At 40.6% G+C, this 20,708-nt stretch overlaps 1 protein-coding gene and 1 pseudogene across 7 annotated transcripts in view; both read right to left on the minus strand.

Annotated features, from left to right (window-relative positions):
- BACH2 (BTB domain and CNC homolog 2) overlaps positions 1 to 20,708 on the minus strand; it is a 306,133-nt gene that overhangs the window by 163,776 nt on the left and 121,649 nt on the right. The window contains exon 3 of one of the 7 annotated variants that reach the window (XM_016140598.2): positions 7,623 to 7,842. The exons of the other annotated variants lie outside the window; for them this stretch is intronic. The gene's annotated coding sequence lies outside the window, so the exon portion shown is untranslated. The remainder of the gene's footprint in view (positions 1 to 7,622; positions 7,843 to 20,708) is intronic. 7 annotated transcript variants of the gene reach the window in all.
- LOC118605218 lies at positions 11,866 to 11,983 on the minus strand (annotated as a pseudogene).

Below are 20,708 nucleotides of genomic sequence, written 5' to 3' on the forward strand. Positions count from 1 at the left end.
CGATCTGGGGTGCCTTTAAATCTAGTATAAAGGAGTTCTGCTTTTCCTGTATAGACCAGAGTCCAGTTTTCAGGTATCAATCTGCAGCCAGCAGGGGAGTCAGCCTGATCAAGAAAGCCGTGTGTTGGGGAGCACTGGTCCCACCAACGACAGTGATACAGACACAGCGCTGACACTGTTGGAGTATTTCCTCTCTGCTGGGCACTGTGCTACAGGCTTAAACATATGTGGTCTCATCCGATATTCAACAATCCTGAGAGTATTTCTGTTATATCCATTTACCAAGGCGAAAACTGAGGCTCAGATTGGTTAGAGAGGTTAGATAACTTGCTTAAGGCTACAAGAGCTAACAAAAAATGGCGGAACTGTGCTCGAAAGCCAGCTGAGTCTGGAACCGGTGTCCTTCTGTCCTACCTCCAGTGGTTTCATCCTAATGTAAACCATCTACTGTGAGCAGCCAGTTCAGGCCAGCATCCCGATTTACCTCGGTGGAATGCTAAGAGAACTACATGCCATACTGCAGACATAAAAGGCTTTTCTCATGTGAACATGGAAGAGTAAGAGCATGGCATTTGAATGCAGACAGATCAAGTTCGAATCCTGGCCCTGCTACTTGCTACTTTATAAACTGGGATAAATCTCTGAACTTTAGTTTTCTCATCCATAAAATTTTCTAATACTACCTGGATCACAGAGTTGTTTGTAAGTACTGAATAAGGTAGTACACATGAAAAATGTTTTTGGAAACATAAACTGTTAGGTGCCCTTGTTACTGTTAGAATGGTTTTTTAATGAGAAGAGCGATTCCTGAGAACAGAAGACCAGCCTTCACATAGGTACCCACCAGCCACCCCTGAAAAATCCAGGAGCAGGTTCTCAGGATGACCACTGGGGAAAGGAGAGTAGAGGCATTTACCAGTAATAACGAAGTTTGACCCTAAAAAAGCATCACGCGAAAACAGATTCTGTAATATGTGGATGACAAAGGTTAACGCTCATGAATTCAGAGGAGGCGATCCTTCTCTGCACTCAAAGCCTGCTACGAGACCTGTGTGTCAGCCGCTAACTAGAGTACGAGGCATCGTCATGCTGGTGCTCAAACTTATGCCTTTGTACTGCAGACAGGGTTCAAAACAAAGGGTCACCTTTGTGCAGTACATTCCTCATTTTGTAACAATTCTAAAATGCGGCAGCCCCTTCCCAAAGGAGTTCAAAGACACCAACCTGCTGAAATGCAAGGGCAGCCATCTGAGTACTAACCTTTCTGCTTCTAATGGCCTGAATCTCACCGAATACTCTTGAATAGATCAGCGAGCTCCAGAAGGACAGTCTGTGGCTATTAATCTAACCCTTTATTACAGAGTCTCAATCCTTTTTCTACACATGAGCTCACCCTTCAAACCACCACACTTGTGGCCATTTTTGGGAGGGTTGAACTAAAGTTTAAAGCATTATGTCATGGTAAACAAATAATCACATGTAGCATGACTCTGTGGAAAATACAGCATTTCACTTTGGTGCTGTTGGTTCCGCTGCAAGAACAGGGAACCCAAACGATGAGGTCAGTGGGCCAGCTGCCACAGAAAAGAGGACGCCAAGTCCACGTACACGGAGCAAGCTGCCTTCGCTCATAACTAAAAAATGAAGCTCATTATCATTATGCCAGCCAATGAAAGTTATTGCTTTCCTAAATTAAATGGAAACAGAACTTCAGAGACTGCTTCTCCTTGGCATTCCACATCCACGTCGGGAAGTCAAGCGGCCCGTTACCCTTGTTGATGATGAACATGGCCACATTCAGGTTTGCTTCATTTGGATGACATCTAGGCACGTTCAATAAAAAGTAAATGAAAACATGCTACTATGGCTTAGATAGAAACAAGAATGCATGCAGTACAGTGTAGGTGGTAAGAAAGAAGGTTATCTAGATCCCAGACACCTCACCCAGTCAAAGATGGTAAACCACACTCTTCTGCCAAGTGGCTATGACTTCCAGTTGCAAGCAATGGGTGGACAGGTACATATACTGTTCCACAGGTCAGCCTGACTTGGTCTTCATCTGTTTTCCTAAGGCATAACGTGATCCTTCTAGTATGCAATAGAGCTGGTCACAGCCTCTACACGATTTTTAACAAATCTAATGAAAGCATCAGAATGAGCCCAAATTATATACCAGCCACACTTCTCATCTTCCTGTGTCCACCAATTATTCTTTCGGGTACCCAGACTTGGAGGCCCTGGGTCTCCTCTGATTTCTATCTGTCTTGTTCTGTCCTAACTCCATCAATATTCATGTTCAGTATTCACTAAATTCCCACTGACTACTCCTTTGATATGCCCCTACACTTTTTCTTCAGCTCTACTCCTAACTGTCACCATTTCTTGACAAGGTTCTCCTCCACACTTGTGGCTACACCATCACAAGAACTTTCTGACTGGTCTTGTGCCACTGATTTCTCCCCCTACAAATCTATCAGGGATATCAGAACAAGTCACCCTAATGGCCTCCCAGGGCTTAGAGGGCACAACTCAAACTCGGCTTGTATTCATGGCCCTCAACAGCTTGGTACCAAACTGCTGCTCTAATCCTGTTTTCCACTTCTGCCCTGCACTACTCCCTCCCCTGCCCACATTCATGCCTTTGCACACAACCTCCTTCCATCCCAAAAGCCCCTTCTTCTTTCTGTCTGGCTACCGCCGAGGTCAGGTAAGACACTTCTCCTCCAGGAAGACGGTTCTGGCCACTCCAAGAGAATGTGCAGCCCTCATCCAGGTCACTCGCTTGGTGGTAATCAGTGTACCTCTTCTTTTGTAATATTTATTTTAATGCTACTCAAATGCAAATCAGTAAATTTGTCTCTATAATTAGTCTTATCACAGCACCCAGAAGACTATATTGTCTATTTCTTTGTACCGCCTCTGCCCATCCCATTCTTATCCCTTCTCCTCCTCTTCTTCCCAACCAATGTAGCTGCTGCAGTAAATAAGGACTTCTTTTTATCTATGTCCTGAGGAAAAATCAGGAACCTAACTGAAATGCAAGAGTAAACTCAGCGGAAACATAACTGGTTCCTTCTGAGTGGATGACATGACAGAATTGATTAACCCAGAATTATCGTGACAGCAGAATTTGCTGTCAGCAAATCTGCAACACTGCCAAACACCTCACCTATGTTAAATCTAGTAATAACTCTTGGGCTAACATATAATTCAGTATGTAAGGGAGGGAGAGGGAGAAATAAAACAATTCCTCCACAGAAATACACTTTTTCTAAAATCTTTAAATGCATACTTTCACTTTTTAACTAATTTTTATTTATAAATGTTTCATATTGTACAAAAAAAATTTTCTAATGCTACACATCACTACCCTGTTTGGTGTTAGTATAGGCATGGAGAGGGATGAGGGCCATTGTTTGCAAAAGGATGATGAGCAGGAGTCTTTCCTGGTCAATGGAGTTAAATGAGGCAGGAGAAAAATGGAGTATCTGGTGGAGCTGGGATGTACGGCTCAGGTGGTCAGGGCTCCAAGGTCATGTTTCTTTGGGACAGCAATAATTATGCAGCAGGACAGGTAGTGCACAGAAGAATAACCTGAATATCAACCATCTCCAGAATAGTAGCCTACACAGTGAAGCTTTTTACATCATAAAGCCCAGATCTTCTGAACTAAGAAGGAGGAGAGTGAGGTTTGATAGATGAGTTGGTGTTTATGTCTAAATTGAGAGTTATGTGTTCTGGCTGAATTGAAGCCTTGTTCAAAGAACTGGTATTTTCTTTGGTAAAGGCTTTTGAGGAGGAAAAAGGGAGTAGGTCAATTCCTTCCCGTCCATTTAGTTAGGGCAGCCATGTGAAGATCTGTGGACTTGGGTTTCCAATAATCAGTGACTGGGGTATATGGTAGACGCAGACAAAGAGCAGATGGTATAAAATGTGGAATAAATAGAGCCAGACCTTAGCAGTGGTCCTGAGATTGACGCTTTTAGCAGCATTCGTCTCCTTCTCCCACAATGTCCTTGCCACACTATCACCTCTCAGGCAGCATGCTGTGGCTACCTTTTTGCAAAAATGAGAATGAAATTAACAAGTGAAGGCTACCAAAGCAGCCTGGCCTTCCTTCAAAGCACTTTTCTTATCCTACGAAAAATTCCTATCCTGTTGGTATCATTGTCCTGCAACTCAGCACAGCCAACTAAAACCGTGTCTCTGGCTTCTTCACTGTAAACACAGCGAAGCTCTGATCCCTCCTGTCACCTCTATCCACTCATCCACTCCTCACGTCCTAAGAACTGCACCAGGAGTTCAGAAAATAATGATGCTTCTGCATCAGTCACCCCCGGCTGTGATTTCTCCCTACCCTCAAGTTTTATTGAATGTTTGATATTAATCAGAATTCTGGTCACAACCTTTAAAACAGAGGATTAAATGCTATGATCAAGACTACTAGAAGCCTTGAATTCTCTCACATTAACCCTTCTCCCATTTATTCCCATGCTCACTAAGCGTTTACGGGCTGACTCGGGTCTCATGGCTGGTGGAATGCTGATGCCGCTGTCTCCATGCCTTTTCCACTGCCCCTGCGTCTGCAGGCCCCTCATTGGGGTTTCTCCTCTTTGCTACTGCCAGGATATTATCCTTACCCTTTATCTGGGTGGCTCTCTGCTTTCCACCGCTCTGCCCCTTCTCTTCTTTTCCCTCTCTCATCATTTTGCCAAAGCTTTCTGAATTTCTCTAAGACTCGTTACCCTTCTACAGGCATCATCCTTCTTTCCTGTGATCAGTAGGTCCTGCAGGCACAATCCCAGGCTCTAACTCTGCGCTACATTTTGCTGTGGCTGCTGTGGTGTAGTATTTCTTCACCTACCTTACTATATTTTTTTGTTTGTTTTTGTGTTTTAACTTTCAGGATCAGTTCTATTATAGATAAATAGGACTATTAAAGTAGGCAACTGTTGTGTGAATGTGGCTATGTGAAAGCCTAGCTTTAGAGTCAAAGAGCCCTGGTTTCAAATCCTGGTCAACTGCAGCAGTAGCTGCAGCACCTCTGACAAGTCGTTTAACTCTTCTTGGCCTCAATCGCCACATCTGCAAAACGGGGACAGCAATTCTTACCTTATATACTGATTTTGATTAGGAGTCAATATAGAAAATGCCTTACACATAGAAGGCACCCTAGAAATGTCCCTTCCCTGACCCACTCCTCCCCTCCCCACTACATAGACGATCCAGAAGATGACTACAATAAATGAGGAGGAGAGGGGACATCGCTGGCCAAATTCAGCAAAGGTGATGATAATGAACAGATAAAGGGCAAATGACAGTGCATACTACCAGGGCTGGTCTATTATAAAAATCTAGAGATTACGTTGCTTAAAAAAATAACAAAAATAGCTCTATAGGAGTAGCTAGAGCATAAGAAAGAGATCACCAAATGTGAACCCAGCAACTAGGCCCTATAATTCAATGAACACTAAGCCATATTATTACTTTTTTAAAAAGTCTCTAATGACAAAACTGTATATATAGGAAACCAGCACATGAGAAAGATGTGGCCATATGTGCAGAGCTGACAAATATGCAAAATCTTAGACCAGATTCCCATTTTCAAAAGGACTTTGTAGAGTAACCAAACCCAGTCTGAAAGTGAGGCAGTTCTCGTACGCCAAGTCATCCTGTGACCCTAGCACTGTGCACACACATACAAAATGCCCACTGGAAAGAAGCCATGGAGAGGACAATGTGCCACAGACAGAAAGAAGACCAGGCCTGTCTGGCCTCCACTTGCTGTTGTTAAACCCAAGACTCAGTATCACCTAAGAAATACTCGCTCTAACATGCTATTCAACTCTTCCTCTGATGCAAGACAAGCGAAGTAAATTACACAAATGCAGTTCTCTCTAAACTATATGCTGAGAGGTAAACTGCTCTGTGCAAACCCCCAAGCAGAACGCTCAGATGTTTCTGCTAGAGTGAGAAAAAGCATGTGTGTTTGAGTGAACTGTGATGTTTTTCAACTATTTAAAGATGTCATAAATCTATTAGCTTGAACTTCAAAGAAACAAATTCTGAGAAAATTGCAACTTAGGGTGGGCAGGGAGAACTGGATCTAAACCATTTCTGTTTCTTCCCAGAAAAACAATGGGAACTGAACCAGGATCCAGTCTTTTTCTTCTCCCAAGTTTTACTACTTGCCACACTTTTGGAAATATCTTCTACATAGTTCCATCTCTAGACAAGTCTGTGGTTCAACACTACTCCATGAGCTCATTTTTCTATGATTTGTTGGACATTTTTATGTGGCTTTTACTGAGAACAGTTTAAAGTGAATTATCTTTGAGAAGCCTGTGGGATTCTATAATTCTCTGGTGCTCTTCCCAATCAGGATGATTTATTCCATGACAATTCTAAACCAGGAAGGACGTGATACCCAAACTTCTAATAAGCTTCGGCTGCTGTCTTACAAAGCCAGGGAGTGTGGGACAGTGAAAAGGGCAAGTGGGTCTAGGTTAAAATTTACTCTGTGACCGGGGCAAATTATTTCACTTCTCTGGGACCCAGGGTTTGTAACTATTAAACTTAAGAGATGGTGATGCCTTCTAAGATTCTCATAGCTCACTAACCTATGATGCTATGACTTCTATTGAATACACACACACACACACACACACACACGTGTGTGTGTGTGTGTGTGTGTGTGTGTAAAGCCTAGGACACACTTTCTCATAACCAAAGGCTCATTCTGGGTTTAATCAAAGAGACAAATGGGAGAAATGCAGACATGAACTGGGCAGTGAGAGTCAGTTTAAATCACTAGGGACAAGCAGACAACTATAATAATGGGTAGGAAAAAAGAATCTATTTAAGTCTCTCCGTTGAAAAATATCCATGAGTTGTAGTGACCATAGCTTGGCGACTACTCACCAATATGAATAATTAAAGTTAATTCCTTAAATACACTAGAGGACATTTCCTAGGAGCTAGAACATGTTAAACTGAGGAAGCGTTTTCTAGGCTTACCCTCCAGCTCTACAAACTCCTAGCCACTAAATAATAACCCTCCACAGCTCCATCAGGAAATGAAACACACATACTGAAGTAGGACAGAGTAAACACAATACCCGTAAACCACTTCAGTGTCTGCATTAATTCATGCATGTGTTTCAGTAATAAGAAAGCAAGGACAGAAAGAATGGTATGGTGAAGCTGATCCTGTGGACCTCAAGGAGGATGAGCCAGAACGGGAGCCAGGTTTGCATTTTTGAAGGAACACCATTCCTACTCCATCAAGCTTCCCTACACACACTTAACAAGATGAATAAATGGAATAGCCCACTGTTTCCTTGTTTGCTCTCGAAGTGACTTCACTGCAAAAGAGGCATCAAAGGCTTTTACTGCTATGTTACCAGATTTTTTTTTTTTTACAAAGTCTGTCGAAAGTGATATTGTATGTCTATGGCTAAAATCCAATTTTCCGATCTATCCTTTCTCTACCCGTTCTTTTCTTTGTCCTCTTTTATTTATTCCTTGCCATATTTCCCATGATTCAGTTTTATAATATTTAATGTTCCATGTAAAATGTTGTGTGCCTTGAGCTGTTTGGTGAAAACTTAACAAATACTCACAAATAATATTAGTAAGAAAAGTGAGGGTGAAGATAGACAAACGCAGCCTGCAGCATGTTCATGTCCACAGTGACAGGTCCCGTAAAGATGCTCAGGTTTACTGTGTGGAGCTGTCAGTTACAGACTGCTGCCTCAAATTCCAGGCGGCCGCCGCCTCACCGACACACTTTTTCATAGAGTTCCTTGTTAGCTCTGTATACAAATCTCCCTCTTTTCTTTTCTGGGGAGAAAAAAAGGAGGAGGGTGGGCACGTTCAGCAAAGTAACAGGCCTCAAGTAGTATTTGTAAATGAACGCAAGAAGTGTGATTGTGTAACTTGGGGTTCAGATGATATCCTTATCTCCTGTATGAACATTGCTCATCGTACTTCCACATGGGTGGGAGCTCTCTAAATCTGTTCAGGAATGCCTTTTTGTTAATGAGATGAGAAAAAGAAAATGAATGTAGGAACGACAACAGGAAGATAGAAGGCAATTAAATTGGTATTATTGTCGTTCTGGAAAGGAATAAACCATACTTCAGGTAATAGAAATCCTCAAAATTGGGGCTTAAATAACAGAAGTTTATTTCTCTTTCATATAAAAGAAGTTAGAGGTAACAAGTTTTGGACTGTATGGAGGTTCCTCGTTCATCAGAATCCAAGCTCTTTCTGGCTTTCCTTTCCAGCAGGCCTATAATGTAGTCTTTCTCCTCCAAGTCCAAAATAATGATGGTGCTCCACCTATCACACTTATGTTCCAAGGAACAAGATGGAGGAAGGGGTGAGGAAGGGTCTCCTCCATCCCTTTTCAGCCTTCCTAGGACTCTCTTACACACTTCTTCTTATATCTCATTGGCCATAACCTAGTCGCATGGTCAGAAGGTCTGGGAAAAATGTCTTTTGCTCACAGCAGTGTGGTTTTTAGCAGCTCAACTGTAAGAGGGATTCTGTTAATTGATGAGCAAGGAGAAGGCTCTGTGGTGGCCAACTAGCAGTCTCTGACATAATGAAGGCTTTGCAAGCTGCCATATTTTCTGAGGCCATAGAATATGAAAATGAGCAACGAGTGCAACAAATGTAAACCAAAAAGGACTGTTACAGTAAAGTACTATAATAGTATTCTACTGAATTTAAGAAAAAGCATATAGATTCTTTATTGCATAAGACCTATGATGTTTCTTAATGATTTAATGTCATTCACAGAAAAGGGGTAACATATCACATGGTACTGTGCAGACACCTCAGTGAGCCCAGTGGTAGCCAACATTTTCAATCAATAGGTTTGGATAATGAAATAGACATAAAATCCTATAACCTGTATTTAATACTAATCCAGAGGCATGGGGAGTGAGGAAGCAGGGAGACAGGACAAACATCTTGGACAGCAATAAAATTATTGTGCTGAAGAGTTACTCAGAATTAATTAAAACGCTGTCACAAGGGGACGATAATTGAATAATTCTCTAAAATGTAATGAAAGTATTACTGGTTGGTGTAACCTGGCAATTTATATTAAATACCTTAAAATTCTGCAAGGTCTTGACCCCACAATTCTATTTCTAGACATTTAACTTAAGAAAAATAGCTATGGATGTACTTAGAGACTTATCTATACAGCTATTCATTGAGGTTATTTATTAGTGGGGGAAAAACTCTTCAATATCTGACAGATGATTGGTTAAATAAATTCTGGTCTATCCATTTTAAAGTAGCCATTACAAATGACATGGTTAAGAAAATTAAGCCATGGACAATAATCCTAATTATATAAAGCATAAAAAATAAGTTATAAACACAACATATAATGTGATCCTGTTTTTTTGTTTAAAAAATCAAAGTACACATATACCATATATACCTGAATACAAGGTAGCCTCAAATAAAAGATCTCTCATTTTACCAATGAGAATACAAAACAAAACAAAAGTTTTTCTAACTTGAGTTTATAAACTTTTAGAAATGTGATGAAATTATCTTTTTATGACACTTAATTCATATTTATATTTTAAATTACATTTATAGAAATAGATTTATATAAAATAATTTATATAAATAATATATAAAATGTTTATATAAAGCATTTACATAAAATAATAGATTTATATAAAACACTTCTCATTGTCAGAATCTATTTCTTTGACTTAGTATGTGAACGCTCTCGCTAGAAATTTGATCCCAAGTGAAAATATCCATTTACATCATATTAAGAAAGCTGGTGTTATTATTTGATCTGCATGTGATGTTCACCATGTAACCACTTATTGCGTTGCTCTTAAAACTGCTCTTTTAAAAAGACTTGCTCCTTATGGCATCCAACCTGGGCTGAGAGGTCATACTTGCAGGTAGAATGGCTAAATTACTGTTGAATTTCATTGCCTACTTTTAGAGCAATTCCATCCGTTAACTTCTAAAATTTGAGTTGACTGTGGTGATTTCAAGATGAGACTTTGCCGAAATAGTACTTTGTTGTTCCAAATCACATTACAAAGAGAATGTCCACAATCTGAGGGATTTATATGGACCTAATCTTAGGATGATACTCATTTTTATGAAGATAATATTTGGCCAAACAAAACCCCCTTCTCGCCCTATATTCAGACATAATTCATGGCTACACAGATTTAAAAAGACTAGCAGGGCAATTTCTATAAAGTCTACAGTGGTTCCAGCTGGGTAGGGAGATTAATTCTGAGAGATTTAAACTTTATTGTTTGCTTCTCCTGACTTTTTAAAGTTTCTTTGATGAACAAAAATGGCTATCTTATTTAGAATAATAGTATTAAGAATAAAAAAGAAGCAAAGGAAGAGACATCATATAAATGACACACAGGGCATAAGCAGAGGCAGGGAAAGCCAGCTACGGGGTGTGATTTAAGGTAGTCCGGCTGAAAAATAATTCTCTACTGGCCTGAAATTTGTCACTCCTTCAGGTGACAGTTAATTGCAAATTGGTTAAAATGTAGGTATGTTATCTAGAAAAGTAACTCATTCATCTACTAACCCACCCATTCACAACAGATTCATTTATCAGATTTTTTCCTGCGACTGGACAGAGTCCTGAAGGAGTGAGTCAGTGAAAAGGACGAGTCAGTTTTATGAGAAGAGAGATGATCGGAGAGGTCAGGTGCCAGATACCCTCCTACTTTCCACAAAGTTTTGGCAGCCAGGGAGCCAGGGAACAGAGATGGTACGATGAAGAATAACAATACCTAGAGGCAGTTAAGCACACAGCCTCTGGAACCTATGTGCCTGGGTTCGAATCCCACCTTTGTCCATTATCAGTTGTGCTATGTTGGGCAAGTTGCTGTCTCTGTGCCTCAGTTTCCTCAGCTGTGGGATAAGGATGATAGCTGTTCCCACCTCATAGGTTATTGTTAGGTCTAAATAAGTACATGTAAAGCACTTCGTCACATTACAACGTGTTCAATAAATGCTGGTTATTATTACATGCTAGGGGCCACAGTCAATGCTTAGACCATCACTTCTCAGTTAATTCTCACAACAATTTTGCCAGGTAAGTACAACTGTGCCTGTCTTTCAGACACAGAAACTGAGGCACTGGGAAATTAAGTAACTTGCAGAAGTCTGCATAGCTGGTAAATGGGGAATGTGAGTCCTTTGAAAGTTGTAGTCGTCCTTGCTTCCTCCCAGCCTCATTTCTGACATGGGATATCCCTGCAATTCCTTTTGATTTTGCTTCCCTTTTTCCACATGGACTGCTGTGGTTGGACTCCTCCTCACCCTTCCCCCAGTTTCTCCATACTTGCGAGAACATCCAACACAGGGCAGGGCAGCCAGAGGGGCCTTCTAAAGCCTATATCTGATATAACTTCACTGTTCAAAAATGATCAAAGGGTCCCCGCCATGATGACCCACAGGACAAAGGCCAAAGCCTTCCAACCTTTCCCAATCTGGGCCCACTTGCCCTTTCTGGAATCCTCTCTCCAACACTTTCTCTGAGGTATCCTGATACTATCCCTTAGGCACCTCCACATCCTCTACCTTTGATCACGCTATCTAGAATGCCCTTCTCTTCTTAGACAATGTTTTTCTAATCCTTTATGGAACAGCTGAAATGTCACCCTCTTTCATAGGCCTTGACTGAAGGCTAACCCCATTTGGTTGGTGAACAAATGCTTACTAAGAACCTACTAAGTATCAGGCACTGTCCTGTCCCCGCCCTGTTCGATGCTCATAATCTCTCTCTCTCTCTCTCTCTCTCTCTCTCTCTCTCTCTCTCTCTCTCTCTCTCTCTCTCTCTCTCGCCTACAGCACCTGGTCTTCCTAGGTGGTCTCCCATCCAAATACTAACCAGACCCAACCCTGCTTAGCTTCCAAAATCAGACGGATCAGGCTTGTTCAGGTTGGCATGGCCATAGACAATGCTCATAATCTCTTACTACTCAGCATGTCCCAGTGATCTGCTGTGGCATTAATGTTACTTTAAAGAACTCTTTATTCTGTTATAATGTGAGTCTTTAGAGAAAGGGACCCTGTCTTATCTAGCTTTATATATTTGTATCTTACACAGAGCTTGACAAACTAAGTGCTTAATAAATATTTAATGGATGACTGTTGTCCTGAGAAATTCTCATGCTAGAAAATACTCACCTATCATTACTTTGTCGGCAACCCTACCTAGAAATATGGAGATAATTCACCTAAAGATAATATTTTTCTGTTTGTTAAAGTAGAATTTATACCTATGGCTTGCTAGCTTTTTGAAAAAACCCTATTTGACACTTCTGTACAAAGGAAAGGTCTATGTATTTAGCTCTGAATCCCTGGGATTTTGTACAGTGTTAGGTATTCATTCAGTAGGCACTCAATACATACTGAAGAAATGAAAGGAAGAATGGAGGGAAAGAGGGATGGGAGAGGAAGGGAGGGAGGCAGGAAGGAAGGAGGGATCAAAGGAGGGAGTGGGGAGAGCAAAATGAAAGTTCGGGTACCAAGAGAAGAGCTGGAAGTGAAAGACCATCATCCCTAAGGTGAGTAAGGAACAGGCAGGTGCTAACAAACACGTGCTAACGTGACCTCAAAGGAGTAAAGCAGCATCAGGCCAGGAAAGAGAGATCCTGGCAGAGCCTGCCACAACTGGGGCAGGTTTCACTCTGCAGGTTAGGGAAAGCACCTCCGGGAACACCACTACTGCAGAATGACGAGTCTTAGATATTTAAATGCTGCTGCTCCACCGGGTGAGTAAGCCCTACTGAAGAGAGTAGTAAAACTATCTCCTTACAGATATTCTAGAAGCAAGCATAAATAAATCAGTAATCCTTCCTGACACACTCGCTTCGGTAAGTTGAGTCTCCTATTCACCTACAACGCAGGTGAGCAAACGCAAGTTGTTGAAAAGTAAGAGAAACAAACTCATGTTGAAACTTCTCAGCGATCTATTATCTTCCACTGAAAAGCACTTCTGCCAATAACCAACCAGGAGTTTAACTAACCAGACAAATAAGGATGGAAGCAGCAATGCCGCTGAAGGCTGAAATCACTGATGAAACGGATGTACCATCCAGAGATCATGACCTCTGTGCCCCACTCCTACAGCCCCCCACACTCTCAAACCCCCATACACTGAGATTTTGTGATTCAAGGTGCAGATTCAGAGGAAGAAATGAAATTAGACAATGTATGTGACAAGAGCATGCTACCTGACACACAGTGGGTCCTCTTTAAATATTATTAAAGTAAAATAAAAAAGAAAACAAAGGAAAGAACAGCTCATCTAATCTATACTTGGATTTTCTGAAATTACTCATAAGAGCACTTAAAAAATTCCAGAAAGACAGAGAGTATGCAAGCCCTGTCAAAATAGTATTAAGTGCTGAAACACAGACAAAGATAGGTAATTAACTGCTACCAGCTTAGATGAAAACGTCTGCAATCTTGTTTAAGTGCTTGGGTGATATTAAGCATTTTGAGATAAACTCAGGAAGATGTGCGGAGTGGGGAGTGGAATGGTAAAGGGTTTATGGAAGTAGCACATAGTCAGCTTTTTCACAAAACTAGTTCACACAAAAACCTTTTTAAGTGTCTTACACTTAAAATGAACAAAGCTCCCTCAGAATGATGGGAAGATGCTTGATGAGGTTCCCTGAAGTTCCCTAGAGGGCTTCTTTCTGCAGGTATATCCTTTCAAAACTGCAGAGAGTGACATTCTCCTAAATATGACTGATGCGCCAGGCCGTTAAATCAAGTTATTCATATTAAAATATATGAATTCACCATTATGTCTTGTTCTGACTAATTTGGACATTTTGAGCCACTCAGCTGCAAGGAGTGGCAACCCCAAGAAAGAAGGATGTCCTCTTCCAAAAGGACATGAATGGATTTGCATAGAGAGGGAAAACACCTGGGTTTAAGCAAGAAGAAAAAATAGGATGTGGAAGGCAGCTGGGGAGAAATTGGGAGAAATGATAATGTCCTTGAGTGACTGGTTAAGCCATTTTGAGACCTTCTCTCTTTGATGTCCAACAAATTTTTAACTGTGGAATTTCAACCATGGAATCAGGAACAAATCATACTTCAATAAGTTTGAAATTAGAGCTTTTGTTTTAAAAATTTTACATTAAATTTTATGTATAGACTTATGAGCATAGAAGGAGAATTCCAAAGAGTTGAAAGATAAAGGATTTTCTTAGATTCAATATAGGGATAGTGAATATGGGGTTAAAAGTTTACTATGCTGGAATCAATGTTCTCACATCACCACATATGACCAAAGAAGACCCAAGAAACATAGAACTTATACTATAACACTGTTTAACTCTAAGTCATAGTGTACTGACCCAGGTCATGACTGTGTGTGCATATGTGTGGAGGGGGGTATGTGTGTGTGGGGGGGGAGAGTGATCCTTGTTTTCCAGTGGTATTTGCCCTCAAGGACTAAAGTCTTTGGCTTTACACATACAGAGGCACTGATTCTGTCATTGACACAGTGTGAAAGTTTTCTGGAATGAAGACAGAAATGGCCTTAACGACTCTATGATCCAAAGCTGAGAGTCAACACTTTCGAGACCTTGTTCTACACTAGATGATCACACGTACTTAAACAGGTCTCAACACAGAAAGAAATAAAAGACTGAACAATTAGTAGATGAATTATTTCAATTTGAATAATCAAATACCTTAATATACCAAGGCAAACCATTTTTGACTTCTGCTTGGTTTTTAAGTGCCCAGGATGAATACTAGGGTTGAGATTTACTAAAAGACTGGATAATGTTAAATTCATGACTTGCCTTATAAAGATAACCTGAGAATGAATAATATGGAATGATGTATAAAACTAACTCAAAAAAGTAGTTTGGGAATAAAGATTTAAAAATTATGTCAGAATTCAGAGCTAATGACAATAGATAAATTAAAGACCTGCAAGAGCCTCCAAAAGATATGCCAAAGAGAACACACAATGGTTTATTCCCAGTCTCACATTTTTACTACTTAAAAAAAAAAAAAAAAGAAAAAAAAGAAAAAAAAAAAGAATTTTTCCCGAAAGGGTAGAACAGGGCAGAAATACTAAATACCAAACCCAGAGAAAAGAGGAAGTTAGTTCCTTACATAGAAATGGGTGACTCGCTATATGTGGTATTAAAAATTGCCATAACAAGAATAGGGCAGTAATAAAAATAAATTATTTCCCTTTTTGCAAAGCATGTAAGAGTAAGAAATTAACCTAAACTGCCAGAGAAATGAGGAAGCGCCCTTTTCACACTGTCTTCAGAATGCGATTTCATGATTTATCCCTTCTTCAGATGACCTTTCTTCTGCCATGTCCCTGCTCTCTGCTCTTGAGAGCTGTCCTCTCACCAAGCTCCTCAATTAAATTATCTCACGTTTTCCTCTGATCTGCTGTTCACAGCTTATCACATCACTATACCATAAGCCTTCACAGGAGCTGGTGAAACGGCACACTAAGAGCTGTCCAGCTGCTCCCTGGTGAGCAAGGCTGGTGGTTCTCTAACTGCCGAGAGAGCACGCATGTTCTACAAGGGAGACCCACAGGCTCTTCCCCTGAGGAGCGTATGTATTCACATCCTCAAAAAATTACGAAATGTGGCATGGTCAACCGACCAGAGCAACAATCTGTGTCCCAGAGTGTCAACTAGAAAAAATAAAATTCATGCTTGTCCTTATTTTGTCAGATTTAAAAGAATCAATTGTGTGGTTACACAAATGCTCTATTTTTTTTATCTTTTCATTTCAGAAAAATAAATATAATGGATACTCCTTTGAGTCTGTAAGACATCTTTCACAAAACAATATTTCGAGAAATTTTTATGGAATATTCAATCTAGAGTGGCATGAATAATCCAGAAGACAATGAACTCATATGCCAAATTAAAGCATTAAATCAAAAGGCCAATAACATAGAAAAGAGAAAATATTGTTGCAAAACGAGATGAGATTAAATAAAGAGATGCAGATGAGATATCCCAGTTTGATGAGACAGAGATGCAGAACATCTTTTTCCAGAAGGTCCACACTTCAAAGAAACTGCGCATTGATTTAAAGGTGGCAATTTAGAGGAGGCAGAGAAAGCTATCAGCTGATAAATGAGAATAATTCCATGGGAGCCAGGGAGACGTTCTGGTCAAGGAAAGTTTGAAAACACAGGAGACTTGGAACCGGATCCACACACGAGTCAGGAGAAGCACTGTTTTATTTTTCTCTCTCTCTCCCTCTCATTTTTCCCCCCATCAGGAACCAAGTGGCCAAAGCCTCATGTGCCCTGAGGGGAGGGAATACATAGATCCATCTTTTCAGGGGGTAATTTAACAATACGGTACCAAAAACCTTAAAAAAAAGTACATGCCTTTTGATCTGGTAATTCCATTTCGAGGGTGTGTGCAAAGCTACATACGTGAGAATGCTAGCTGTTGCTCTCTTTATAATGTTCTGCTTTGTTTGTAATGGTGGGGAGAAAGCAGAGGCCACTTAGGGATCCAGGAATAAATCATAAAGCATTCGTACATGGCATTCTAGACAGACATTTGAAATGATGCTGTAGAGGAATATTTAGTGACGTTGAAAAATATTCAAGAAATTATGACATTTAAAAAAGGGTGTTAGCAAGAAATGGGAATGTGAGGACGAAGTTTTCATTTCACACACACACGCTCAGGATTGTAAGGTACATTCAGAATATACACAGTAGTTTCCAGGGACGATAACATTATGAGTGTTTTAAATTTTTTTCTTACCTGCTTGTTCTTTTCAAAAATATTTTTAATAAAAATCTAATATTTTTTGATAAAGCAAAAAAAAAAACCCAATAAACATTTTTTTTTTAAAGGAACAAACTCAGGTGGTGTTATGTACAGAACCCTATCAAATGCCAAGGCTGGTGTGGCCTTGACCTCCCTGAGTCACCTCCTTCATCTGGCAGGCGAGGAATCAAACTCATACAGAACAGGAAGATTCTGTCCTCAGAAATGCTCGGGAAAGGAACTAAGGCAGTCACGGCAGGAGAAGGAAAAGAGGCCGCTAAAGGTTGCCAGGGCAGGGCTGAGTAGGTAAATATGATGGAAGCAATGAGCATGTGTGATCTAGGAGTGGGAGCTGAAGAAAGTTGAGAGTCCCAGGGGATGCCAGATTATGAAGCAATAACAAATAGGAACTTCAGAAAATTAGGAGACTAGAGATAGAGAACAGGGAACTAATATTTTCCTCTATTTCCATGCAAAGGGCTCATGTTAACATGTGTAATCCTCCAAATAACTCAGAAACTATCAGTACTCCCCATTTTACAGATAAGGACACTAAAGTTAAAGTAACCGGCATTGGTCACAGATCTAGCACGTAACAGTCTATCTCAGGGTAGACTCTAAAGTTCTACCTCTTTCTATTGTGTTACGCATTTCATTACCTCCTGTGTTTTATCTTCCGAGAGAACATATCTCTATTCATACAGGTTACGCATCAACTGAGGCTTCTGAAGTTTCAATTGCGTCAATTGAGACTCAACAATTGTAGGGGGTGCCCACAGCAAAACCTGCCCCAAACTGACCATTCAAAGTGATATAATCATGGAACTGGAAAGGCCAGCTTCCCTGTACATGGTAAGGGGATGGAGAGAAGGTTTCAAAAATCCTATTTCTGGATATAAGGCACATACATTTTACACACACACACACACACACACACACACACACATATCTATTTTGCCCTTACAGGTACTAAAAAAATGTGCACTCCTTTCCTTCTAATATATCCCTCAGAGTTCCAATTAGTGCTGTCCTTGAACCACCAGGAGCCCTCAGCTGCAGCTTTAGCAGTGACCTTACATAAGAGCAGGGCTATCCTGGCTATTATGTGGAGGGGAACATTATAGCGGGCACTCCAATACTTCCTTTCTTTTGGCCTGGGAAATGGACAGCAGATAGTCCAGATCCCATTAACCACCTATGAGCTACTTGCAGAAACCAAGACATGATCACTCCCCTTCGAGCCCTAAAGTACTTCTCTCATTGCAAGGTTAGTGAAAACATTAGGTCTCCTCATCCCTTTCTTATTGCCCTGGTTATCTCAGAGGGGTCTGATTAGGACCACAAACTTCTCTGTGGTTATCCCTGACTAGCCATCAGCAACCAAACCTATGGGCTTACTTCAAGTTAAGTCATATTAGTACAACAGGCTTTTTTGAATAGAAGAATAAACTATATTCTACAACTTCTTTTGTATAAGTTACTTAATAGTTACTTTTAGATTTAGGTGTGACTTCTAAATGATAGTCACTAGCCACATGTGACTATTCAAATTTAAATTAAATGAAGTTAAAAATACACTTCTTCAGTCACACTAGTCACATTTCAGGTGCCCGGTAATGACATGTGGTTAGTGGCTATTATACTGGACAGCACTGATATAAAACATTTCCACCATTGCAAAAAACTCTGCGAGACAATGCTGCCAGAGAGCAACGGTCAAACAAATTCAGAAACGCTTGAGTTCTTATGCGCTGGGCACTGTTCTAAACTTTTGGAATGTATTAATTCACTTAATCGTCACTGTGGCTCCATGAGTAATATAAGGCTTGTTATTGTTCTCATTCCATAGATGAGGCAACTGAGGCACAGGGAGATTAAATCATCTCTCATTCCTCTTTCTCCTACCGTATCCAAAGCCACATACCTCTCTGCAATGTCTCTCACACCCATGCCAGTGTTCATCATCACACCCACTATTCTCCTTTAGTCTCTTAATAGACAATTGCTATACCCTCCTAACTAGTTTCCTTGTTCAACTATCCTTCTTTATCATCAGCAGGACCAAATAATTATTTTGTAACAGATAAACCCCTGATGGAGCCTCACAGTCTACTGATTTAAGGTCAAATCTTGGAAGCAGTTTTCAGAGTTGTCTAAAATACGGTCCCAATTTTTCTTTGTAGGCATATACCCTCATCTAATAGCTAAGATTTATCAATAACTAGGGCCACCGTATTAGTTCAGGTGTGCTGAAAAGCAGGCACTAACATGAGATTAGATATGGAAGAAGTTTCTTGGGGAAAGGAGCAGGGATAGGCAGGAAAAGTCTGCAACCAAGATGTAGGTCTGGCCCTTTGAAAAGAGAAGGAAGGAAAGGGAATAGAATGTCTTAGAGCAGGGGTCCCCAACCCCCGGGCTGCAGACCGGTACCAGTCCATCCATAGCCCATTAGGAACTGGGCTGCACAGTAAGAAGTGAGTGGCAGCTCAGCGAGCAAAGCTTCGTCTGTATTTGCCACTGCTCCCCAGAGCTAGCATCAGCTCCACCTCAGATTATCAGGCATTAGATTCTCATAGGAGTAGGGCTGCCAAAAACATTGGGGACCGCTGTCTTAGAATGCAGCACGGTTCCAAGACAGGTTTAGCCCTGCCAATGAGGACCCCTTGAGGCAAAGGGGCTCTGTGGAGGACACCTTGTCTTGCTGGAATGGGCACAACTTAGCACTCTCACTCTTCATAATCACTGGCTGAGAGTGGCCCCTGAAAAGCATGGCTGGGTGCCAAAGTGTGGTGAGTCCAGAGGGACTGCAGCTGGGGACATCAGTCAGCTACGCTCCCTAAAGCGGGAGAGCTGAGTGGCACATTTTAATAGCCACCACAGTCACTGTGTAATTGACCATTTATCTGGGACTCTTAAGAGTGGAAGAGGGTACTATAAATAATTCCACTGGGACAACAGGTGGTAGTAGGGACCATCCCAGGCAAAATGCAATTTATGGTCACGCTACAACAACTTAAGCATCAAAGAGCTCACTCTGTTTGTCCCCACAGATCCTTCCACATCTTAGCATTCCTTCAGTATGGAACTGCTTTATAACTCAAACTGTGGTTACAGAAATCTTAGGCATCTTTTAAAACTGAACTCAGATGTCACGTTCTCAATGTCATCTTTTCCTCCTTGGAACCACTTCATATGTACCTTTCTTGAAATTCTGATCCTATTCCAGTTACATATTTTAATTAATTTTGAATTATCTCATTTCTACCAACAGATAGTAAGATCCCTAAGGGCAGGACTACTTTTTTTTCCTCAATTTTCTTTTCCCTTTGGTTGATTAGCATAATGTCATGCACATGTAGCAGATACTCACACAAAGCATGCTCTTAACTCTATAGAGTGTGCCAATATCAACTTTCTTTTCTGTTTTAAACAAGTACTTGCATCATCTCGCATTACTTAAATGCATTTTTTCTATGTCTTTATGGTTCAGACAAAGAATTCAAATATCAGTCAACCTTGGTGAATGAACTCTTTTTACAATTTGCTAATTACTTTGTCCTTTTTCTGCTGAAAGCCTCTACTGAATTACTTCGACTTCTCCTCATCAAGGGGACCAGCAAATGGCTGAATATAATTTGCACTTTAAACAATAAAGCTATTAATGGCATTTTAGCAAGAACACCCATTATTTTCTTTGCAGCAATAAGTCAGCATTTTAACCATTATAAATTGCTTGGTCAGTGTCAAATGGCTCCAGAATAAATCTTTTTCTCCTTTCTGCCTCTCCTGTCTACAATAAGGAAAGGAGGCAGAAAGTAATCCTGTGTTCTGCATTCTAGGCATATCACTTTCATGTTGCATGACTCTGTAATTTGCTTCCAGAGATAA

Source organism: Rousettus aegyptiacus, unplaced genomic scaffold (genome assembly GCF_014176215.1).
Source record: "Rousettus aegyptiacus isolate mRouAeg1 unplaced genomic scaffold, mRouAeg1.p scaffold_m13_p_1, whole genome shotgun sequence".
NCBI classification, from domain to species: Eukaryota; Metazoa; Chordata; class Mammalia; order Chiroptera; family Pteropodidae; genus Rousettus; species Rousettus aegyptiacus.